At 38.2% G+C, this 23,749-nt stretch overlaps 1 protein-coding gene across 4 annotated transcripts in view; it reads left to right on the forward strand.

Moving 5' to 3' along the window:
* Nucleotides 1-23,749, forward strand: part of HPSE2 (heparanase 2 (inactive)) — a 795,759-nt gene that overhangs the window by 514,074 nt on the left and 257,936 nt on the right. The window lies entirely within an intron of this gene.

Raw genomic sequence — 23,749 nt, forward strand, 5'->3', positions numbered from 1 at the left:
ACATAGGGCCCATGCTTAGAAGAGACCCATTCTTGGCTGGGCGTGGTGGCTCAGGCCTGTAATGCCAGCACTTTGGGAGGCCTAGGTAGGTGGATCACGAGGTCAGGAGTTTGAGACCAGCCTGGCCAACATGGTGAAACCCTGTCTCTATTAAAAATACAAAAATTAGCTAGTCATGGTGGCAGCCACCTGTAATCCCAGCTCCTTGGGAGGCTGAGGCAGGAGAATCGCTTGAACCCGGGAGGCAAATGTTGCAGTGAGCTGAGATCATGCCACTACACTCCAGCCCAGGAAACAGCAAGACTCCATCTCAAAAGAAAAAAAAAAAAAGAAAGAAAAAAGAGAAGAGACCCATTATTGCTTTCATTCTCTGCAGTCACCATCTTGAAATTCTTAATGCTTTTTTAACAAAGGGACTCATACTTTCATTTTTCATGGGGCCCTACAAATTATGTAGCCAGTCCTATTTAATCATTAACGTGTGTGTGTGTGTGTGTGTGTGTGTGTGTGTGTATAGCATAAGTTACCATTCATTCCATGGAACAATACTCCATGGAACACAATTTGGAGAAATATTTCCTAAATCATTCTATATTCCCAATGATATATATTTATTTGTGACATATATGTTATTCTGTAGATTTCATGACTGTCCTATTGAGTCAATATGGATTATAGTTAAAATTGTTGATAGTATAGATATGAAAATATGTGATTCTCAAATTAAAATATCTTTTGGTATACTTTAGAACAAAACAATTGAATTGAATAAACCAAGAATTCTCTTAAAATTACTGATGCAAATTCATTCCAGCATTTTCATTAACAGTCTTATATGTCTGTAGCTAACCCATATTTGTTTGGAGCACTATATGTGTGAGTGTGTGTGTACCCATGTGTATTTATTGCATCCTGGAATTTGGATTTCTCAAAATAAGATGGCAAGGGAATAAAAGAATAAATGTCCAACTTTCCTACCCGTAGCCACTAACTGGAATGTAGCTCTCAGTTTCTTTCCTCTTTCTCTGCTTTTCTCTCTTCTTTACCTGTGGAAATTTGGGGATAGTTAGTGACCAAATGGAGACCTGTTGAGTTGAACTGAGGATACCATGACTGTAGGAAGCTCAACTAGGATAGCCTGAGGTTTTTCACATTCCAGACTTGCCTGAGTATCATACATTTGACAACAAAAGCAGGAATGATGTGATCAGCTTTGGAGTAGGCCAAAGTATTGCATTGTCAGAAAAGTCTTTTACTGATCCCTTTCCATACCATCTTCTATTTATATTTTTTGACATTTTTTGGTATTTTACATTGTCTACTCATGACCACCCACCTAACCTTACCCTCCTCAAATATCAGGCTCTGCCCAACTTAGCTTTATTCTCCAAACAGAGCAAAATATTCTTCAAACAGGGCATGACACCTGCCATGAGAGACCAATTGGGCATAATGGTTAAAAGAGGTAAGTATCAGACACTAAAGAATGGTAGGGCTTTTGTTGAACTGGAGAATACATGTCCAAAGGCTTTGTTTGGTTTTCTTATAGAACTATTGTGCTGCTTACATAAAACTGATTTGTAAAAAATCTCAACTAATAATAGATACACCCAGATTAAATAAAACTTACCTACCCGTGATTGATGGAAATAATTGTTCTAGGGTTTTTGGCATCTCTGAGTGTGGGAGCTTGTTAAACTAAATAAATTTACAATTGGCATAATTGGAGTGATTTTGTGGAGGGGGTGGGTTGGAGGAGAGAATATATACATCTTTCCATATACATCTATTCCAGACAAGTAAGAACTTGCCCCTCCCCATCAACCTCCTTCCTTCAGACAATGCTACTTGGTTCAGAAAGGGAGCTAATTACACTTTAAAAAACGTTATTTAGACACTTTAGCCACACATCATTTGGTTCCCATCATCATCTTTTAAAGCGCCTCCTCAAGGCTTAACAACAACAAAGAATTATTTATAAGGAGAAGAAAAGGCACTAACATTGCTAAGAAAATAGGAATATAGATAGGAAAAGAACAAAATAATTCAATAAAGTGAAAAATATCCAATAATGTGTGTTTCTATACATCATTTTGAATCTCTAGTCAGAAAGTCTAGAGTTAGTGTTTTCCTGTTAAAGTGCATTTCTATTTTTTATGTAACCATATACATGATTAATAGATAATACATGATTATTAATGATAAATAATAAATAATCATTTATTAAGGCTACATTTTAGAGTTTAAAGAATACATTTTAGAGTTTGAAGATTTATTTTGCTGTTTCTTTAATTCATTTTACAACTACTGACAGTTCTTCTTGTACTAAAATCATCTCTCTTAAGATATCCAATGTACGGTATTCTGCTCAAAATTATTCTGTGTTGTATATTCAGCCTCTTCCCCCTCAAAATATCTTCATGGTAGACATGTTTCTCTAATCTTCTAGCCATTTTCTGCTTTGTAACCTTATCTTTTTGGACAGAGGTAATCATTTAATCATTATATTCACATTCAGGAAGGGACAATAGAACCGGTCAGTCTTCTTATCACTCACCTTTCCATATACCTACACCATGTTAACAAGTATTTTATCTCTAGAGCAAATCTAGCATTGGAAAAAAACAAAGTATAAGTTTCTTTGATTGTCTTTTCTAGAGTGGCTAAACTTTAAGTGACTAACCTACTTCTTTTCCTCTTCTTTGAAAGCAGTGAATAGTGTGGGCTACAGACCACAAAAGCAAGATATACCCAATATCAAGAGGCAAAGATGAGAAAGTTTAGGATGTTAAAGTATATGAAAGAATGACTTTCTTCAGCCAGGCATGGTTGCTCACACCTGTAATCCCAGCACTTTGGGAGGCCAAGACGGGAGGATTGCTTGAGGTCGGGAGTTTGACACCAGTCACAACATAGCAAGACTCCATCTCTACAAAAAACTAGAAAGTTAGCTGGGCATGGTAGCATGCACCTGTGATCCTGGCTACTTGGGAGACAGGGTCACTTGAGCCTGGGAGGTCAAGGCCGCAGTGAGCCATGATCATGCCACTGCACTCAAGCCTGGGTGACATGGTGAGACCCTGTCTCAAAAAAAAAAAAAAAGAGAAAAGAAAAGAAAATCAAAAGCAAAACAAAAAAAAAAATGACTTTCTTGACACCATACTTTTTTACAATTACTTTCTTTGGATATAAAATATTTCCTGAAATGTCCATAAATTGTAAACTCTGTAACTGATTAACATAATGTTACAGATTTTTACATTTATTTTAACCATTGGTGAATTTAAAGTAAGAAAGAACTGGAGAAATTTTGAAGCTGGGACTTAAACTCTGGAAGTGTATATAAATTCTAGTCCAACTCCATTTCAGGGAAACAGTGTTTTTTCTTTAGAGGGCTATACTTAATCACAAAAATTATCTAAAGATAATGCAATACCTCTAATTGAATGAACACTGAACTACATTATGAACTATAAACATGCTTCCCAAATACATCTGCCCATTTCTATAAGCAAGTAAAAGCTACTATAATTAATTAGTGAATCAATATTATATATTCATACCCATAACCTGACCTATATACATTCGTGCGTTATTCTCTTATAATACTTAGTGATATGACTCAGTTCTCTGGAGCCTGTCTACTAAGTAATTTTGTAAATCAAGTTTCTGATCTTAGAAAGTCGGAGATAATGATTCTTATGATTCTGGCAGCACAGCTTGATTCATACATTACCTCAATATTTATTAAGCTTTTAGTCTGTGTTTAGGTGGATAAATGTATGATGTATTTATGTATTTTTTTCTTTTCTTTTTTTTTAGCATGTGCAGAATGGGTAGGTTTTTTACATAGGTGTACACGTGCCATGGTGGTTTACTGCACCCATCAACCTATCATCTATACTAGGTATTTGTCCTAATGATATCCTTCCCATTCCCTCTCACTCAAGAGAGAGAACATGCAGTGAGAACATGCAGTGTTTGGTTTTCTCTTCCTGTATTAGTTTGCTGAGAATGGTTTCCAGCTTCATCCATGTCACTGCAAAGGACATGAACTCATTCTTTTTTATGGTTGCATAGTATTCCATAGTGTATATGTGCCACATTCTTTTTATCTACTCTATCATTGATGGGCATTTGGATTGGTTCCAAGTCTTTGCTATTGTGAATAGTGCTACAGTAAACATATATGTGCGTGTGTCTTTGTAGTAGAATGGTTTATAATCCTTTGAGTATAGATTCCAGTAATGGGATTGCTAGGTCAAATGGTATTTCTAATTCTAGATCCTTGAGGAATCACCACACTGTCTTCCACAATGGCTAAACTAATTTACACTCCCACCAACAGTGTAAAAGCATGCCTGTTTCTCCACATCTTCTCCAGCATCTGTTGTTTCCTGACTTTTTAATGATCATAATTCTAACTGGCATGAGATGGTATCTCATTGTGGTTTTGATTTGCGTTTGTCTAATGACCACTGATGATGAGTGTTTTTTCATATCTTTGTTGGCTGCATAAATGTCTTCTTTTGAAAAGTGTCTGTTCATATCCTTCGCCCACTTTTTGATAGGGTCGTTTGTTTTTCTCTTGTAAATTTGTTTAAATTCTTTGTAGATTCTGGATATTAGCCCTTTGTCAGATGGATAGATTGCCAAAATTTTCTCTCATTCTGTAGGTTGCCTGTTCACTCTGATGATAGTTTTCTTTGCTGTGCAGAAGCTCATTAGTTTAATTAGATCCCATTTGTCAATTTTGGCTTTTGTTGCAATTGATTTTGGTGTTTTAGTCATGAGGTCTTTGCCCATGCCTATGTCCTGAATGGCATTGCCTAGGTTTTCTTCTAGGGATTTTGTGGTTTTAGGTCTTACGTTTAATCTTTAATCCATCTTGAGTTAATTTTTGTTTAAGCTGTAAGCAAGGGGTCCAGTTTCAGTTTTCTGCATATGGCTAGCCAGTTTTCCCAGCACCATTTATTAAATAGGGAATCCTTTCCCCATTGCTTGTTTTTGTCAGGTTTATCAAAGCTGACAAATTGTAGATGTGTGGTGTGTAATGTTAGATGTGTGTAGATGTGTGATGTTATTTGTAGATGTGTAGATGTGCGATGCTATTTCTGAGGCCTCTGTTCTGTTCCATTGGTCTATATGTCTGTTTTGGTACCAGTACCATGCTGTTTTGGTTACTGTAGCCTCGTAGTATAGTTTGAAATCAGGTAGCATCATGCTTCCAGCTTTGTTCTTTTTGCTTAGGATTATCCTGACTATACAGGCTCTTTTTTGGCTCCATATGAAATATGAAATTTAAAGTAATTTTTTCTAATTCTGTGAAGAAAGTCAATGGTAGCTTGATAGGAATAGCATGGAATCTATAAATTACTTTGGGCAGTATGGCCATTTTCACAATATTGATTCTTCCTATTCATGAGTATGGAAGGGTTTTTCATTTGTTGTGTCCTCTCTTATTTTCTTGAGCAATGGTTTGTAGTTCTCCTTGAGGAGGTCCTTCACATCCCTTGTAAGTTGGATTCCTAGGTGCTTTTTTCTCTTTGTAGCAATTGTGAATGGGAATTTACTCATGATTTGGCTCTCTGTTTGTCTATTATTGGTGTATAGGAATACTTCTGATTTTTGCACTCTGATTTTGTATCCTGAGATGTTGCTGAAGTTGCCTATCAGCTTAAGGAGTTTTAGGGCTGAGATGATGGGGTTTTCTAAATATACAATCATGTCATCTGCATATGGAGATAATTTGACTTCCTCTCTTCCTATTTGAATTTGCTTTATTTCTTTCTCTTGACTAATTGCCCTGGCCAGAAATTCGAATACTGTGCTGAATAGGAGTAGTAAGAGAGGGCATCCTTGTCTTGTGCTGGTTTTCAAAGGGCATGCTTCCAGTTTTTGCCCATTAGTATGATATTGGCTGTGGATTTGTCATAAACAGCTATTTTGAGATATGGTCCATCAATACCTAGTTTATTGAATGCTTCTAGCATGAAGGGGTGTTGAATTTTATCAAAGGACTTTTCTGCATCTATTAATTATTATGTCCATTCTTTTGCTGAGGAGTGTTTTGCTTCCAATTGTGTGATCAATTTTAGAATAAGTGCAATGTGGTGCTGAGAAGAACATATATTCTGTTGATTTGGAGTGGAGAGTTCTGTAGATGTCTATTGGGCCTGCTTGGTCCAGGGCTGAGTTCAAGTCCTGAATATCCTTGTTAATATTGTCTCGTTGATCTGTCTAGCATTGACAGTGGGGTGTTAAAGTTTCCCACTATTATTGTGTGGGAGTCTAAGTCTCTTTGTAGGTCTCTAAGAACTTGCTTTATGAATCTGGGTGCTCCTGTATTGAGTGCATATATATTTAAGATAGTTAGCTCTTCTTGTTGTGTTGATCCCTTTACCATTATGTAATGCCCTTCTTTGTCTTTGTTTGTTTAAATTCTGTTTTGTCAGAGACTAGGATTGCAACCCCTGCTTTTTTTCTTTCTTTCTTTCCATTTGCTTGGTAAATATTCCTCCATCCCTTTATTTTGAGCCTATGTGTGTCTTTGTACTTGAGATGGGTCTCCTGAATACAGCAGACCAACAGGTCTTGACTCTATCCAATTTGCCGGTCTGTGTCTTTTAATTGGGGCATTTAGCCCATTTACATTTAAGGTTAATATTGTTATGTGTGAATTTGATCCTGTCATTATGATGCTATCTGGTTGTTTTGCCCATTAGTTGATGCAGTTTCTATATAGTGTCATTGGTCTTTACATTTTGGTATGTTTTTGCAGTGGCTGGTACCAGTTTTTCCTTTCCACATTAAATGCTTCCTTCAAGACTCTTGTAAGGCAGGCCTGGTGGTGACAAAATCCCTCAGTGTTTTCTTGTCTCTAAAGGATTTTATTTCTCCTTCACTTATGATGCTTAGATTGGCTGGATATGAAATTCTGGGTTGAAAATTTTTTTCTTTAATAATGTTGAATGTTTGCCCCCACTCTCTTCTGGCTTGTAGGGTTTCTGCAGAGACATCCACTGTTAGTCTGATGAGTTTCCCTTTGTGGGTAACCTGACCTTTCTCTCTGACTGCCCTTAACATTTTTTCCTTCATTTCAACCTTGGTGAATCTAACGATTATGTGGCTTGGGGTTGCTCTTCTCGAGGAGTATCTTTGTGGTGGTCTCTGTATTTCCTGAATTTGAATGTTGACCTGTCTTGCTATGTTGGAGAAGTTCTCCAGGATAATATTCTGAAGTGTGTTTTCCAACTTGATTCCATTCTCCCCATCATTTTCAGGTACACCATCAAATGTAGGTTTGGTCTTTTCACATAGTCCCATATTTCTTGCAGGCTTTGTTTGTTTCTTTTCATGCTTTTTCCTTAATCTTGTCTTCATCCTTTATTTCATTAGTTGATAATCAATCTCCGATATTCTTTCTTCCGCTTGATTGATTTAGCTATTGACACTATTCACAAAGTTCTTGTGCTGTGTTTTTCAGCTCCATCATGTCATTTATATACTTCTCTAAACTGATTATTCTAGTTAGCAATTCCTTTAGTCTCTCATCAAGGTTCTTAGCTTTCATGCATTGGGTTAGAACATACTCCTTTAGCTCAGAGGAGCTTTTTATTACCCACCTTCTGAAGCCTACTTCTGCCAATTCATCAAACTCATTCTCTGTCCAGTTTTGTTCCCTTGCTGGCAAGGAGTTGTGATCCTTTGGAGGAGAAGAGGCATTCTGGTTTTTGGAATTTTCAGTCTTTTGTGCTGGTTTTTCCTCATCTTCTTGGATTTATCTACCTTTGGTCTTTGCTGTTGGTGACCTTCAGATGGAGCTTTTGCATGGTTGTCCTTTTTGTTGATGTTGATGCTATTGCTTTCTGTTTGTTAGTTTTCCTTCCAACAGTCAGGCTCCAGGTCTGTTGGAGTTTGCTGGAGGTCCACTCCAAACCCTGTTTGCCTGGGCATCACCAGAGAAGCCTGCAGAACAGCAAAGATTGCTGCCTACTCCTTCTTCTGGAAGCTTCATCCCAGAGGGGCACCAACCACATGCCAACCAGAGCTCTCCTGTATGAGGTGTCTGTCAACCCCTTCTGGGAGGTGCCTCCCCATCAGGAGGCACTGGGGTCAGGGACCCACTTGAGGAGGCAGTCTCCCTTAACAGAGCTTGATTGCTGTTCTGGGGGATCCACTGCTCTCTTCAGAGCCGGCAGGCGGGGACATTTAAGTCTGCTGAAGCTGCGCCCACAGCTGCCCCTACCCCCAGGTGCTCTGTCCCAGGGAGATGGTAGTTTGATCTAAAAGCCCCTGACTAGGGCTGCTGCCTTTCTTTCAAAGATGCCCTGCCCATAGAGGAGGAATCTAGAGAGGCTGTCTAGCTACAGTGGCTTTGCTGCGCTGCGGTGGGCTCCACCCTGTCTGAACTTCCCAGCAGCTTTCTTTACACTGTGAGGGGAAAACTACCTACTCAAGCCTCAGCAATGGTGGACATCCCTCCCCCAACCAAGCTCAAGCGTCCCAGGTCGACTTCAGACTGCTGTGCTGGCAACGAGAATTTCAAGCCAGTGAATCTTAGCTTGCTGTTCTCTGTGGGTGCAGGATCTGCTGAGCAAGATCACTTGGCTCCCTGGCTTCAGCCCCCTTTCCAGGGGAGCGAACAGTTCTGTCTCACTGGCATTCCAGGTGCCACTGGGGTACAAAAAAACTCCTGCAGCTAGCTCAGTGTCTGCTCAAATGGCTGCCCAGTTTTGTGCCTAAAACCAGGGACCCTGGTGGTGTAGGCACCTGAGGGAATCTCCTGGTATGTGGGTTGTGAAGACCATGGGAAAGGTGTCATATCTGGGCCAGCAAGCACTGTCCATCACAGCATAGTCCCTCATGGCTTCTCTTGGCTAGGGGAGAAAGTTTCCTGACCCCTTGCACTTCCTGGATGAGGTGATGCCCCACCCTGCTTCTGCTTATCCTCCGTGGGCTGCACCCACTGTCTAACCAGTCCCAATGAGATGAATGGGGTACCTCAGTTGGAAATGCAGAAATCACCTGCCTTCTGTGTTTGTCTTGCTGGGAGCTGCAGACCAGAGCTGTTCCTATTTGGCCATCTTGCCAGGGAATTGTTTTTATGTTCATTTATGTATAATGTATAAATACGCATTTATATATTTTGATCCTGTATTTTTATGTGTATATAACATGTGAAAGCCAAACGTAAAATTCAATCACAGTCTTCACACATATTGTCAATTATTTATGAGGATAGGTCACAGCTAAGAGCTTCATTGAACTGTATTTTCAGAAGATAAAATTTTGATAGTTAGGGAAGGAGAGCAGGGGAAAAGAGGAGGAGGAAGGAAAAATACAAGAAACCATATAGTCTCTTTACATGCTTTCTTTTCTCAGTTTTCTCTTCCTGTCTGCTTCTCTCCTTCAACCTTCATCTTCTCAATTCTTTCGCCACACACTCTTATCCAGAAACATACTCTCATGGTGTTTAGTCATTCTTGCATTAACTATGTATGTGTGAAACACCTGCAAAATATGCCTAGTACTATTTTTTTTTTGTTTTTCTTTTTTGTTTTTCTTTTTTATTCTTCTTTTTTTTTTTTTTTTTTTTTTTTGAGACAGAGTTTTGCTTTGTCACCCAGGCTCGAGTGCAGTGGTGCGATCCCAGCCCATTGAAATCTCCATCTCCTGGGTTCAGGTGATTCTCCTGCCTCGCATCTTGAGTAGATGGGATTACAGGCATGCACCACCATGCCCAGCTAATTTTTGTATCTTTAGTAGAGATGGGGTTTCACCATGTTGGCCAGGCTGGTCTCGAACTCCTTACCTCAAGTGATTCACCTGCCTCAGCCTCCCAAAGTGCTAGGATTATAGGTGTGAGCCACCATGCCTGGCCCGCACCTGCAAAATATGCCAAGTGTGAAATGGGAGTTCAAAGAATCCTTGAATTCCTTCTCTGCCAACTACTTTATAGCTTGGCATAACATACTATGATACAGAGTGAATATACAGAACAAAGAAATCCTAGTCTTTAGGAGTTTATTATCTAAAGGTAAAGTTAGGATAAATTTAAAACCATTAAACTATTAAACTCTCATATGCTAGAACTGGAGGAATCTCTCATAGTTTGAAAGATGTGAAGAACTGAATCAGGAAAATTGTTAAACCAACAAATAATATAGAATAAAAGTATAAATTAATTTGCAAATATATTCATAAATTCATAGCTTACATTTTTAAGCACTTAAGTTAATTGTCTTTTGATTATTAAGGGAAGTGAGTGAAGTTTGAATTACATTGGTTCTTGGAGTTCATTATCATGATGGAGAACCATGTTCTCTCACTAAAATTCTGGTTACTGTCACAGTTAGATAGTTACAGAAAACATTCGTGGGACAGCTGCTGTATAAACTCCATTTTCATGCTGCTGATAAAGACATACTCAAGACTGGTAATTTATAAAGAAAAAGAGTTCCATGTGGCTGGGGAGGCCTCACAATCATGGCAGAAGGTGAAAGGCATGTATTACATGGCAGCAGCCAGAATCGAATAAAAAAAAACAAGCAAAAGGGGAAACCCCTTATAAAATCATCAGAACTTGTGAGTCTTATTCACTACCACGAGAACAGTATGGGGGAAACTGACCCCATGATTCAAGTATCTCCCACCAGGTCCCTCCCACAACACATGGGAATTATGGGAGCTACAATTCAAGATGAGATTTGAGTGGGGACACAGCCAAACCATATAATTCTACCCCTGGCTTCTCCCAAATCTCATGTCCTCACATTTAAAAACCAATCATGCCTTCCCAACAGTACCCCAAAGTCTTAACCCATTTCAGCATTAACTCAAAAGTACACAGTCCAAGGTCTCATCTGAGACAAGGCAAGTCCCTTCTGCCTATTAGCCTGTGAAATCAAAAGCAAGTGAGTTACTTCCTAGATAAATGGTAGTACAAGTATTGGATAAATACAACTGTTCCAAATGGGAGAAATTAGCCAAAACAAAGAGGCTAATGGCCTCATGCAAGTCTGAAATTGAGCAGGACAGTCAAATCATAAAGCTCCAGAATGATCTCCTTTGACTCCATATCTCACATCCAGGTCACACCAATGCAAAAGGTGGGTTCCCGTGGTCTTGGGCAGTTCTGTCCCTGTGGCTTTGCTGGGTACAGCCCCACTCCTGGCTGCCTTCATGGGCTGCCATTGAGTGTCTAGAGGATGTTGGCCCTCTTCTCACAGCTCCACTAGGCAGTGCCCCAGTGGGGACTCTTTGTGGGGATGTCAACCCCACATCTCCCTTCCACACTGCCCTAGCAGAGGTTCTCCATGAGGGCTTCACCCCTGTAGCAAACTTCTTCCTGGACATCCAGGCATTTTCATACATCCTGTGAAATCTAGACAGAGGTTCCCAAACCTCAGTTCTTGACTTCTGTGCACCTGCAGGCTCAATACCACATAGAAGCTGCCAAGGCTTGGAGCTTGCACCTTCTGAAGCCATGGCCTGAGCTGTACCTTTGCCCTTTTTAGCCATGGCTAGAGTGACTGGGATGCAGGGTACCAAGCTCGCAGGCTGCACAGAGAAGGGAGGCCCTAGGCCCAGCCCACAAAACCATTTTTTCCTCCTAGGCCTCCGGGTCAGTGGTGGGAGGGACTGCTGTTTATGTCTCTGACATGTCCTGGAGACATTCTTCCGCTTGTCTTGGCAATTAACATTTGGCTCCTTGTTACTTATGCAAATTTCTGCAGCAGGCTTGAATTTATCCTCAGAAAATGGGTTTTTCTTTTCTATCACATAATCAGGCTGCAAATTTTTGAAACTTTTAGGCTCTGTTTCCCTTTTAAGACTGAATGTTTTTAACAGCACCCAAGTCGTCTTTTGAATGCTTTACTGTTTAGAAATTTCTTAGCTGGGCGCAGTGGCTCAGGCCTGTAATTCCAGCGCTTTGGGACACCAAGGTGGGTGGATCACTTGGGGTCAGGAGTTTGAGACCAGCTTGACCAACATAGTGAAACCCCATCTCTACTAAAAATACACAATTAGCCAGGCATGGCGATGCATGCCTGTAATCCCAGCTACTTGGAAAGCTGAGGCAGGAGAATCCCTTGAACCTGGGAGGCAGAGGTTGCAGTGAGCCAGGATTGTGCCATTGTACTATTGCACTCTAGCATGGGCAATAAGAGTGAAATTCCATCTCAAAAAAAAAGAGAAATTTCTTCTGCCAGATACCCTAAATCATCCCCCTCAAGTTCAAAGTTCCACAAAGCTGTAGGGCAGGGGCAAAATACTGCCAGCCTCTTTGTTAGAACATAGCAAGAGTCACCTTTACTACCATTCTCAACAAGTTCCTCATCTCCATCTGAGACCATCTCAGCTTGGATGATTTCTTTCTTTCTTCTTCTTTTTTTTTTTTTTTTTTTTTTTTTTTGAGATGGCGTATCACTCTGTCACCCAGGCTGGAGTGCAGTGGCGTGATCTTGGCTCACTGCAACCTCTGCCTCCTGGATTAAAGCTATTCTCCTGCCTCAGCCTCCTAAGTACCTGGGATTACAGGTATGTGCCACCATGCCCAGATAATTTTTTCGTATTCTTAGTAGTGACGGGGTTTCACTATGTTGGCCAGGCTGATTTTGAACTTCTGACCTCAAGTGATCCACCTGTCTCAGCCTCCCAAAGTGTTGGGATTACAGGCATGAGCCACCGTGCCTGGTCCTCAGCCTGGTTTTCATTGTCCATATTATTATCAGCATTTTGGTCAAAGTCATTCAACAAACCTCTAGGAAATTCCAAACTTTCGCACATTTTGCTGTCTTCTTCTGAGCCCTTCAAACTGTTCCAACTTCTGTCTGTTACCCAGTTTCAAAGTTGCTTCCACAATTTCAGGTATCTTTACAGCAGTGACCCACTAAGCAGTACCAATTTGCTGCATTAGTCCCTTTTCATGCTGCTGATAGAGATGTATCCAAGACTGGGTAATTTATAAAAAAAAAAAAAAGAGGTTTAATGGACTCACAGTTCCATGTAGATGGGGAGGCCTCACAATCATGGTGGAAGGCAAAAGGCACATCTTACACGGCAGCAGTCAAGAGAGAAGGAAAACCACACCAAAGAGGAAACCCCTTATAAAATCATCAGATCTTGTGAGACTTATTCACTACCACGAGAACATTATGAGGGAACTACCCCTATGATTCAATTATCTCCCACTGGGTCCCTCCCACAACACTTAGGAATTATGGGAGCTACAATTCAAGATTAGATTTGGGTGGGGACACAGCCAAACCATATTAACTGCTATGTGTGTGAAGGTTGAATGACCAAAGTCTTCATTTGTTTTGTTTTTCTCACTGATATGAGCCACCACTGCAGAGAAAATGGATACTTTAAGGACCATAATAAATAATTATCCTCACTTTCTACTCATTTCTTTTTTTCTTTTTTTGTTTTTTGAGATGGAATTTTGCTCTTGTTGCCCAGGTGAGTGCAATGGCATGATCTCTCCTCACCGCAACCTCCGCCTCCCAGGTTCAAGCGATTCTCCTGCCTCAGCCTCCCTCGTACCTGGGATTACAGGCATGCACTGCCACATCTGGCTAATTTTGTATTTTCAATAGAGATGGGGTTTTTCTGTGTTTGTCAGGCTGGTCTCAAACTCCTGACCTCGGGTGATCCTCCCGCTTCAGCCTCCCAAAGTGCTGGGATTACAGGTGTGAGCCCCCATACCTGGCCTACTCATTTCTTAAATACTCACTTTTGTTTTCTCAGAACAGGATACCATGAACAAGAACACACTTAACTGAAATGGTCCAATAGAATTCTTGCCTATTTTTAAATATTTTAAAACCTTTCCAATAACTTGTAAAAGTGAAGACTGAATCTGTGGTCAAGGCTTACCTCATTGACACACCATTGACTTCTCTATCCAAATGAGATTGACAAGGGACAGAAAACCTGATATGGTCACTTTTTGGCTTGGAGTACTAGACATGCTCCAGCAGACAGTTCACACAATGTGAGGCCAACTCCTTACCTCATTTAGAAAACTGTAAGCCATGATTATGACTATATGACATCCTGGAAAAGGTAAAACTGTATACAGAGAGTAAATAGATCAGTTGTTGCCAGTAGTTAGAGAGGAGTAATGAATGGAGGGAGGAATAAATGGGCAGAGTATGTGGGAATTTGAAGATGATGAACTTATTCTTTATGGCACTGTAATGGTGTATACGTGACATTTTGCACCTTTCAAAGCTCACACAACTGTACAACAGGAAGAGAAAATCCAAATGTAGACTATGGATTTCAGTTAATAATGATGTGTCAATAGTAGTTTATCATTTGTAACAACTGTATCAGACTAAGGCAAGTAAATAATGGTAAATTGTGTGTGTGTGTGTGTGTGTGTGTATAAGGGACAAACTATATGGGTACTCTTTGTACTGTCTGCTCAATTTTCTGTAAACCTAAAATTGCTCTAACAATAAAAATAAAGTGTATTAATTAAGAAAAAAGACTGTGAGTCATGATGAAGACCTACTTTTTGGAAATATGAATATCATTTGCAGGATTATTTCACTCATATTAAGGACAACACAAGAAGCAGTTAAAAGAATATTTTGGACAAAATATTTCATGTCTCCAAAGAGGATATATAAATGACAAGCAAGTACATGAAAAAATGCTTGACATCATTAGCCATCATGGAAAAGCAAATCAAAACCACAATTAAATATCACTTCACTCTTACTAGGATGGCCAAATTTTAAAAAGGCAAAGTAAAGTAACAAATGTTGACAAGGTTGTGGAGAAACTGAAACCTTCACACACTGCTGGTGGGAATGTCAAATGGTACAGCCACTTTGGAAAACAGTCTGGTAGATCCTCAGAAAATTAAACATAAAATTGCCAAGTAACCCAACAATTCCACTTCTAGATATATATCCAAGAGAAATGAAAACATATGTCCATACAAAAACTTCTACATGAATGTTAATAACAGAATTACTTTTAATAGCAAAAAAAGTAGAAACAACCTAAATGACCATCAATTGATGACTTGATAAATGACACGTGACAAATACATGCAAAGAAATACGTGCTACAGAATGGAATGAAGTGCTGATACATTCTGCAACATGGATGAACTTTGAGAAGATTATGCTAAATGAAAGAATCCAGTCACAAAAGAAAACACATTGTATAATTCCCCTTATATGAAATGTCTAGAATAGACAAACCTACAGAGACAGAAAGTAGATTAGTGGTTTTTTAGGGCTGGGGAACCCATGAGGGGTGAGGGGTGACTGCTAAAGGGCACAGAGTTTTCTTCTGGGATGATTAAAATGTTCTAAAATGTGTTGTGATGGTTGCACAACTGTGTGAAAATACTAAAAACCATTGAATTATACACATTAAATTGGTGAATTGTATGTGTTTTGTATTGCAATGAAACTATTTAAAAAGAATAACGTGTTTATCTTTTATTTTAAAGGGTATAAAATGCCTATTTCTTGCCACTGGTTGATTACAGAGACTTAGTGTTACTCCCTTAGAGGTTTATATTTGTAATTATCAGCAATATTGTCATCCTATATTTGCATAGTGTTTAGTTTATGTAGCACTTCCAAATAGGCTCTTCTATTTGGACCTCAAAATGCTAAATAAAGTGCCTGATAAAGTATTACATAAGTGAAGAAACACATTTGAAAAGGTGAAGTGAATTGCTATAGGCAGCAGTAAGTACCAAATCTAAGTCAAGAACTTGGGATATCTAATAGAAAGTGAAGTACTTTTTCTACTACCCTATGGTTATTACTTTTTAAATTATATTTAGATTTCTTGGCTTTCTTCACTAGGTTAGAAAGATACAATGGTAAATAACAGGCTGGTCATGGTAGCTAATGCCTGTAATCCCAGCACTTTGAGAGGCCAAGGTGGTCAGATTGAGCTCAGGAGTTTAAGCCCAGCCTTGGAAACATAATGAAACCTCATCTCTACAAAAAATACAACAATTAAGCAGAATGTGCTGGCGCGCACCTGTGGTCTCAGCTACTCAGGTGGCTGAGGTGGGAGGATCAATTGAGCCAAGGAACTCAAGGTTGCAGCGAGCCAAGATTGCACCACTGCACTCCAGCCTGAGTAACAGAGCAAGACCCTGTGTCACAAGAAAAAAGAAAAAAAAGTAAATAACAGATGAATATAGCTGCCTACATCCTTATAGAAGAGATGGATATTAAATAGAAGGACCTGAAAACAGTTCCACCAGTTCCACTTCCCTAGTGACTAATGATGTCGGGCACCTTTTCATGTACTTAGGGCACCTTTTCATGTACTTACTAGCCATTTCTACTTCATTTGTGAAACATCAGCCCAAAGCTTTTGCTCTTTTAAGTGGATTATTTATATTATTATTGAATTGTAAGAGTTCTTTATATATTCTGGATACAGGTTTTTTTAAAAAAATTCAAGTATATGATTTGCAAATAATTTTTTTACTTCATCTTTTGTAACTTAGTGGTATCTTTTAAAGTGCAAAGACTTTGAATTTTGATAAAGTTCAATTTATCAGTTTTTATTTTATGAATTATGCTTTTGGTGCTATAATCTTTGCTTAATCCAAGATCACAAGGAGTTTTTTCCTATATTTTCTTCTAAAAATTTCGTTGTTTTAGCTCTCACATTTGGCCCTAAATCTATTAGGAGTTAATTTTTGTGAACCTTGTGAAGTAAGGCTATAAATAAGTCTTTTTGCATGTGGATACAGAGATTCCCAGTATCGTTTATTAAAAAGACAGTTTTTTACCCATTTGCTTATCTTGGCACCTTTGTAAAAAAATCAATTGACTATAAATAGTTTTAGTTCTATACTCTTAATTCTGTTCTGCTGATCTGTGTGTCTTTCTTTATGCTAGGACTACATTGTCTTAACTACAATAGCTTTATAATGAGTGCTAAAATGGGGAAATGTAAATCTTCCAACTTTGTTCCTTTTTTTTTCAAAATTAATTTGGCTATCCTTGGTGTTTGTATTTCCATGTAAAATTTGGGATTAGCTTGTTATTTTCTTCATTAAAGTCTCCTGGAATTTTAATGGAGATAGCATTGAATCTATAGATCAATTTGGGGAGAATTGCCATCTTAGCAATACAAAATCTTCCTATCACGAGCATAGATTATCGCCACATTTATTTAATTTTTAATTTATCTCAGCAATATTTTGTAGTTTTCAGTGTATACATTTTGTGCTTCTTTTGTTAATTACTTGTTCTTAAGTATATTATTCTTTTTTATGCAATTGCGAATGAAATTATTTTTATAATTTCATTTTTGGATTGTGTATCAACAATACTTAGAAATATAATTGATTTTATAAATTGATATTGTATCCCCTCCAACCTTGCTGAATTTGTTTTTTAGACTTTGTACTTTTTCGCCTCCTGTGTGTGGATTCCTTAGGATTTTCTATATGTAGGATCATATTGTCTGAGAATAATAACAGTTTGAATTCTTCCTTTCCAATTTGTATGCTTTTTATTTTTCTCCCTTGCCTGACGGCACTGGCTAGAATCTCTAGTACAAATGTTGACTCTTAAGTGGCAAAAGCAGACATCCTTGTCTTCTCCTTAGTCTTAGGGGCACACAGTCCATATTTCACCATTAAGTATGATGTTAGGTCTAGGTTTTTCTTAGATACTCTTTATCAAGTTGAGGAAGCTCCTTTCTTTTTTTTTTTTTTTTGTCATTAATATATAATTTTATTACCATGATGCAGATGAAAAAATTGAGGTGCTTCAACATTGAGTATATTATTTTCAAAGTTACACAGTAAGAGCCATATTACAACTCAAAATCGATTTACACCAAACTTCATTTCTAACAGGACAAGGGATTGTTGCAGAGTACTGAGTCCATTTCGAAATGGAAGCCCCTTTCTATTCAGTTTGTTGGGAATATTTATCAGGAATGGGTGTTGCATTTTGTCAAATGAGTTTTGGTGGTGGTGTTGCAGCTATTGAGATAATTTAGTTTTGGTCTTTTTTCTATTACAATGGTATTTTACATTAGTTAAAAGGCTTTAACATTAAATCAACCTTGCATTCCTGGCGTAAATCCTACTTGGTCATATTGTATAAAACTTTTCATATGTTGCTGGACTCACTTTGTAAATATGTTGTTGGGGATTTTACATCTGTATTATGAGGGATATTGGTCTGTAGTTTTCTTGTGATGTCTTTGTTTTGTTGTTGTTGTTCTTGTTGTTGTTGTTGTTGAGAAAGGGTCTCACTCTGTCACCCAGACTGGAGTGCAGTGGCACAATCTAGGCTCATTGCAAACTCCACCTCCCAGGCTCAAGCGATTCTCCTGCCTCAGCCTCCTGAGTAGCTGGAATTACAGGTGTGCACCTCTACTGCCTGGCTAATTTTTGTATTTTTAGTAGAGATGGGGTTTCACCATGTTGGCCAGGCGAGTCTTGAACTTCTGACCTCAAATGATCCACCTGCCTCGGCCTCCCAAAGTGTTGGGATTACAGGCATGAGTCACTGCACCCAGCCTCTTGTGATGTCTTTGACTGGCTTTGGTGTCAGGGTAATATTGGCCTTATAACATAAGTTGAAAAGTGTCCCCTCTTCCTCCATTTTCTGAAAAAGTTTGTAAAGCATTGGTGTTTCTTATTTAAATATTTAATAGAATTCACCAACTAAACCGTCCAGGTCTGGGCTTTCTTTGTGGAAAGATTTTTAATTACTACCTCAATGGGTTTTCATTGTTGTTATGTGTCTATATAGATTTTCTGCATCTTGTTTAGTCAGTTTTAATAATTTGTTCCTTTTTTTGAAATTTACCATTTTATTTAAGTTTTCTAAATTATTGGCACAAAGATGTTCATAGTAGTTCCTTATCAACTTAATTACTGTGAGATCCTTTACTGGTGTTCCCTTTTGGTAATCCTTGACTTCTCTCTCTCTTTTTTTGGTGGTCAGTCTAACTAAAGGTATATCAGTTTTGTGGTCTTTTCAAATAACCAACTTTCGCTTTCTCTGAATTTTCTCTATTTTAAAAATATCATTGATACCTACTCTAATTTTTATTATTTCACTCCTTTGTTTTGCTTGGATTTAGTTTTCTCTTCTTTTTTTCCTTTTTAATGTGGAAACTTAGGTTATTGATTTGAGATCTTTGTTCATTTCTAATATAGGAGCCTAAGTCTATAAATTTCCCTCTAAAGCATTGCTTAAGCTGCATCCCATATCTTTTTATGTCTTTTATTTTCATTTTTATTCCATTCTATTTTTTTTATTTCCTGTGATTTCTTCTTTGACCAATGGGTTATTTGTTAAATTTTCAAATATTTGGGGATTTCTCAATTTTTGTTGAATTCTAGTTTAATTCTATTGTGATTGAAGCACATCCATTGTATGATTTTAATCCTTTTAAATTTATGAGATTTATTTTATGTCTTAAAATATGGTCTGTCCTGAAGGATGTTCTCTATGAAAAGAATGTGTATCCTGCTGTTGTTGGGTGGAGTATTCTGTAGATGACAATTAGGTAAAGTTAGCTGATAGTGCCAATCAAGCCTTCTACATTCTTGCTGATTTTTTTCATCCAGTCATTTTATCTATTATTAAGAATGTAGTGTTGAAGTCTCCTTCCATTATTTTTGAATTTTCTATTTCTCTCTTCAATTTTGTTTAATGTATTTTGGTGGTGTTAGAGACATATATATTTCTAATTGTTACATCTTCCTGATATTGAGACCCTTCTTCTCATTATAAAATGCCTTTTATCATTATAAAATGCCTCATATTATCTCTAGTAATGTTTTTATCTTAAAATCTATTTTTCTGGTATTAGTATAGTTATTTCTGCTCTCTTATGGTTACTGTTTATATAGTCTACCTTTTAAAATTTATTTATTTATTTATTTATTTTTTGAGACAGAGTCTCACTCTGTCACCCAGACTGGAGTACAGTAGTGCAATCTCAGCTCACTGCAAGTTCCGCCTCCCTGGTTCATGCCATTCTCCTGCCTCTGCATTCCAAGTAGGTGGGACTACAGGCGCCTGCCACCACGCCTGGCTAATTTTTTGTGTTTTTAGTAGAGACGGGGTTTCACCATGTTAGCCAGGATGGTCTTGATCTCCTGACCTCGTAATCCACCCACTTTGGCCTCCCAAAGTGCTGGGATTACAGGCAGGAGCCACTATGCCACAGCCCACAACGTCTATTTTTTAAAAAAATTTTTTGCCTTCAATCTATTTGTGTTTCTGAATCTGAAAGGTGTCTCTTATTAGGACCTATTTTTTATTCAGTCTGATAATTTCTGCTTTTAATTGGAGTATTTAATCCATTTCCATTATTTGAGATTGTTTATATAATTGACTTTACATGTGCCATCTTGCTGTTTTCCATTTATCTCGTGGCATTTTTGTTCCTCTATCTCACTTTTCATGCCTTTTTGTGTAAAAGAAATATTGTCTAAGGTACTGTTTTCATTGTTCTTTTCTTTTGTTTCACACAAGGCCTTGCTCTGTTGCTAGGCTAGAGTGCAGTGGTACAACTACAGCCTACTGTAGACTCAATCTCTTGGGCTCAAGTGATTCTCCCACCTCAGCCCCCTGAGTAGCTGCAACTATAGGTGCCCACCACCACACTCAGCTAATTTTTTAAATTTTTTGTAGACATGGGGTTTCACTGTGTTGCCTAGGATGGTCTTGAACACCTAGGCTCAAGCAATCCTCCTACCTCAGCCTACCAAAGTGCTGGGATTACAGGCATGAGCCACCACACCCACCCTGTTTTGTTATTTTCTTAGTAGTTTCTTATTACAATACATCTTAACTCATCACAATCTATTTTCAAGTAATACTAACTTAATAATTCTAGGTTTTTTTGCTTTTTGTTTGTTTGTTTGTTTGAGACAGAGTCTCACTGTGTCACTCAGGCTGGAGTGTAATAGTGCGATCTTGGCTTACTGCAACCTCCGCCTCCCAGGTTCAAGTGATTCTCCTGCCTCAACCTCCTGAGTAGCTGGGATTACAGGCACCCACCACCACACACGGGTACTTTTTGTATTTTTAGTAGAGGCAGGGTTTCATCATGTTGGCCAGGCTGGTCTCGAACTCCTGACCTCAGGTGATCCACACACCTTGGCCTCCCAAAGTGCGAGGATTACAGCTGTGAACTACCATGTCTGGCTCTTAATTCTAGTTTACTACAGAAACTTGCTTTAGTACAGTTTCATTCCCCAGTCCTTTGTGCCATTATTATTCTAAATATTATATCTTTATATTTTATAAGCCCAACAATATGATTGTATGTTTTTGTTTTATGCAACTGTCTTTTAAATTAGTTAAGAGAAGAAAAGAGGAATGAATATTTTTGACAGTTATTCATATAATTACCTTTATTTATGTCTTTTATTTTTTTGTGTGATTTTGAGTTACCATCTGGTATCATTTTATTCCAATCTGAATGACTTCCTTTCTTATTTCTTATAAGGCATATCTGCTCACAACAAAATCTCTTCTCTCTGTTTTTCTCAGAATGTTTAACTTTGCATGCAGTTTTCAAGGATAGTTTGCTGCATATGGAATTCTTGATTATCAGTTTTGTTTCGTTTTCTTTCAGCATTTTGAATATATCATCCTACCATCTTCTGGCCTCCATTTTTTTCTGATAAAAACTCAGCTGTTAATCTCATTGTGTGCTCCTGTATGAGATTAGTCATTTCAGTTCAATACTTTTCTTTGACTCTTTTTTATAATATCCTTTTCTTTATGTATATTTCTATTTGATGAATCATTAACATTATACTTTCCTTTAGCTCTTTATTATTTTTAGTTTTGTTTTTTGTTTTCTGTTTTTTTTTTGAGATAGTGTCTCATTCTGTCATCTAGGCTGGAGTGCAGTGGTGCACTCACTGCAACCTCTGCCTCCCAGATTCAAGCAATTCTCCTGCCTCAGCTTCCCAAGCCAAGTAGCTGGAACTAATTTGCATATTTTTAGTAGAGACAGGGTTTCACTCTGTTGGCCAGACTGGTCTTAAAACCTGACCTCAAGTGATTCATCTGCCTCGGCCTCCCAAAGTGCTGGGATTTCAGGCATGAGCCACTGTGCCCAGACTCTCTTAAGTTCTTGAACATATTTATAATAAGTCTTTGTCTGCCAAGTCTAATATTTAGGCCCCCTAAGAGGCCGTTTCTATGTTTTTTGCTGGGAGGGGCCAAACTTTTCCATTTTTTTCATGTATAATAGGTTTTTTGTTGAAAACTACACATTTTAGATAATATACTGGACCAACTCTGAATTCTGTATCTCCATTCCATAGGTCCTGGGCTAACTCTATAGAGTCTGTCTCCCTTGAGTCATGTAGCTACTGATATCTCTTAAATTGTCTTATTTCTTAATCATTTTTTAATTGTTAAGACAAGTCTCCTGGAGGTTGCACTTGAGTCAACATAGCTTAATGGTGAGCTGAGGATTGATCAGAGGTTTTGCTAAATTCCCTTGAACCAGTAAGCCTTCCACCTTTTGCCAGTGGATCTCTGTGTTGGTTGGGAAACACATTAAAAATTTAGGCCTGTTGCAAGTCTAACTGGGATTTTACTTTCAGTCATGCCTTCTTATGTTTCCTTTATAAGTGTCCTAGGTTTCACACTTATCTGGAAATGTATGGATAGCTAGGTATCCTCCTACTATCCACACTACTATCCTGTAGTCCCTCTTAAGCATGTTTAGCCTTGTAGATTACAGGGGGTATGTGTGAGATTGTCAAGGTTCGCTGTGGCTGCCTTATTCCCCAAATTTTCCTATTATATTTCTTGCAAGTCTACGGGTTTATTTCTTGTACCTGCCAGTATCACAGTCTCAAGGCAGCTGAGATGCTGGCCTTTCCTGGGGTATGCACACCATTCCAAATCAAATTAGCCTCCTCCACGTGTGGAGCTGCTGGTTTTGGGGAATTTTTCTCCCCTTTTAGAACTACCAAGGTAATGGAAGCTGGAAGAGGAGGCTTTGCTCAAAATTACTTCAATTAGCTACTTTGTTATTACTGACTATGAATTTTTTTCTGACTTTTTGGCAGTGAACATCTTTATGAAGATTTTACTTCTTACCATGTGTATTAGTTTTCTAGGCTTGCCATAACAAACTACCACAAGCTTCGTGGCTTAAAACAACAAAAATTGCTTCTCTGATAGTTTAGGAGGCCAGAAGTCTGAAATCAGAGCATCAGTAGGATTGGTTTCTTGTAGGGGTTTTGAGAGAGAATCTATTCCATGCCTCTATCCTAGCTTCTGGTGGCTGTCAGCAATGCTTAGCCTAGCAACATCTCTCCAATCTTTGTTGTCACATGGCATTCTTCTCTCCGTGTCTGTGTATCTGAACTTCCTTCTCCTTTCTCTTGGACAGAAGTCATTGGATTTAGGATCCACCAGAATCTAGTATGACCTTATCATAACTAGTTACATTTCAAAGATCCTGTTTCCAAATTAGCTCACATTCTGAGATTCTGGTAGACATAAATTTTGGGGGACACTATTCAATCCAATATACCATTCATTATGAAGTAGCACCTGAAAATCTGTATGGTCTCTGGTGTTGATTAAGTTATCCTTTTGTGAAAATTAGTTTGAAAATGAACGGAACAGCAAGCTAACTTGACTTTTTTTTGTTTGGGTGATTCTTTAAGTTAAAATAATACACACCCACTTTTTTATTGTTTTTTTTTTTTTTTTTTTTTTTTTTTTTTTTTTTT

The sequence above is a fragment of the Piliocolobus tephrosceles genome, chromosome 9 (genome assembly GCF_002776525.5).
Source record: "Piliocolobus tephrosceles isolate RC106 chromosome 9, ASM277652v3, whole genome shotgun sequence".
NCBI lineage: Eukaryota > Metazoa > Chordata > Mammalia > Primates > Cercopithecidae > Piliocolobus > Piliocolobus tephrosceles.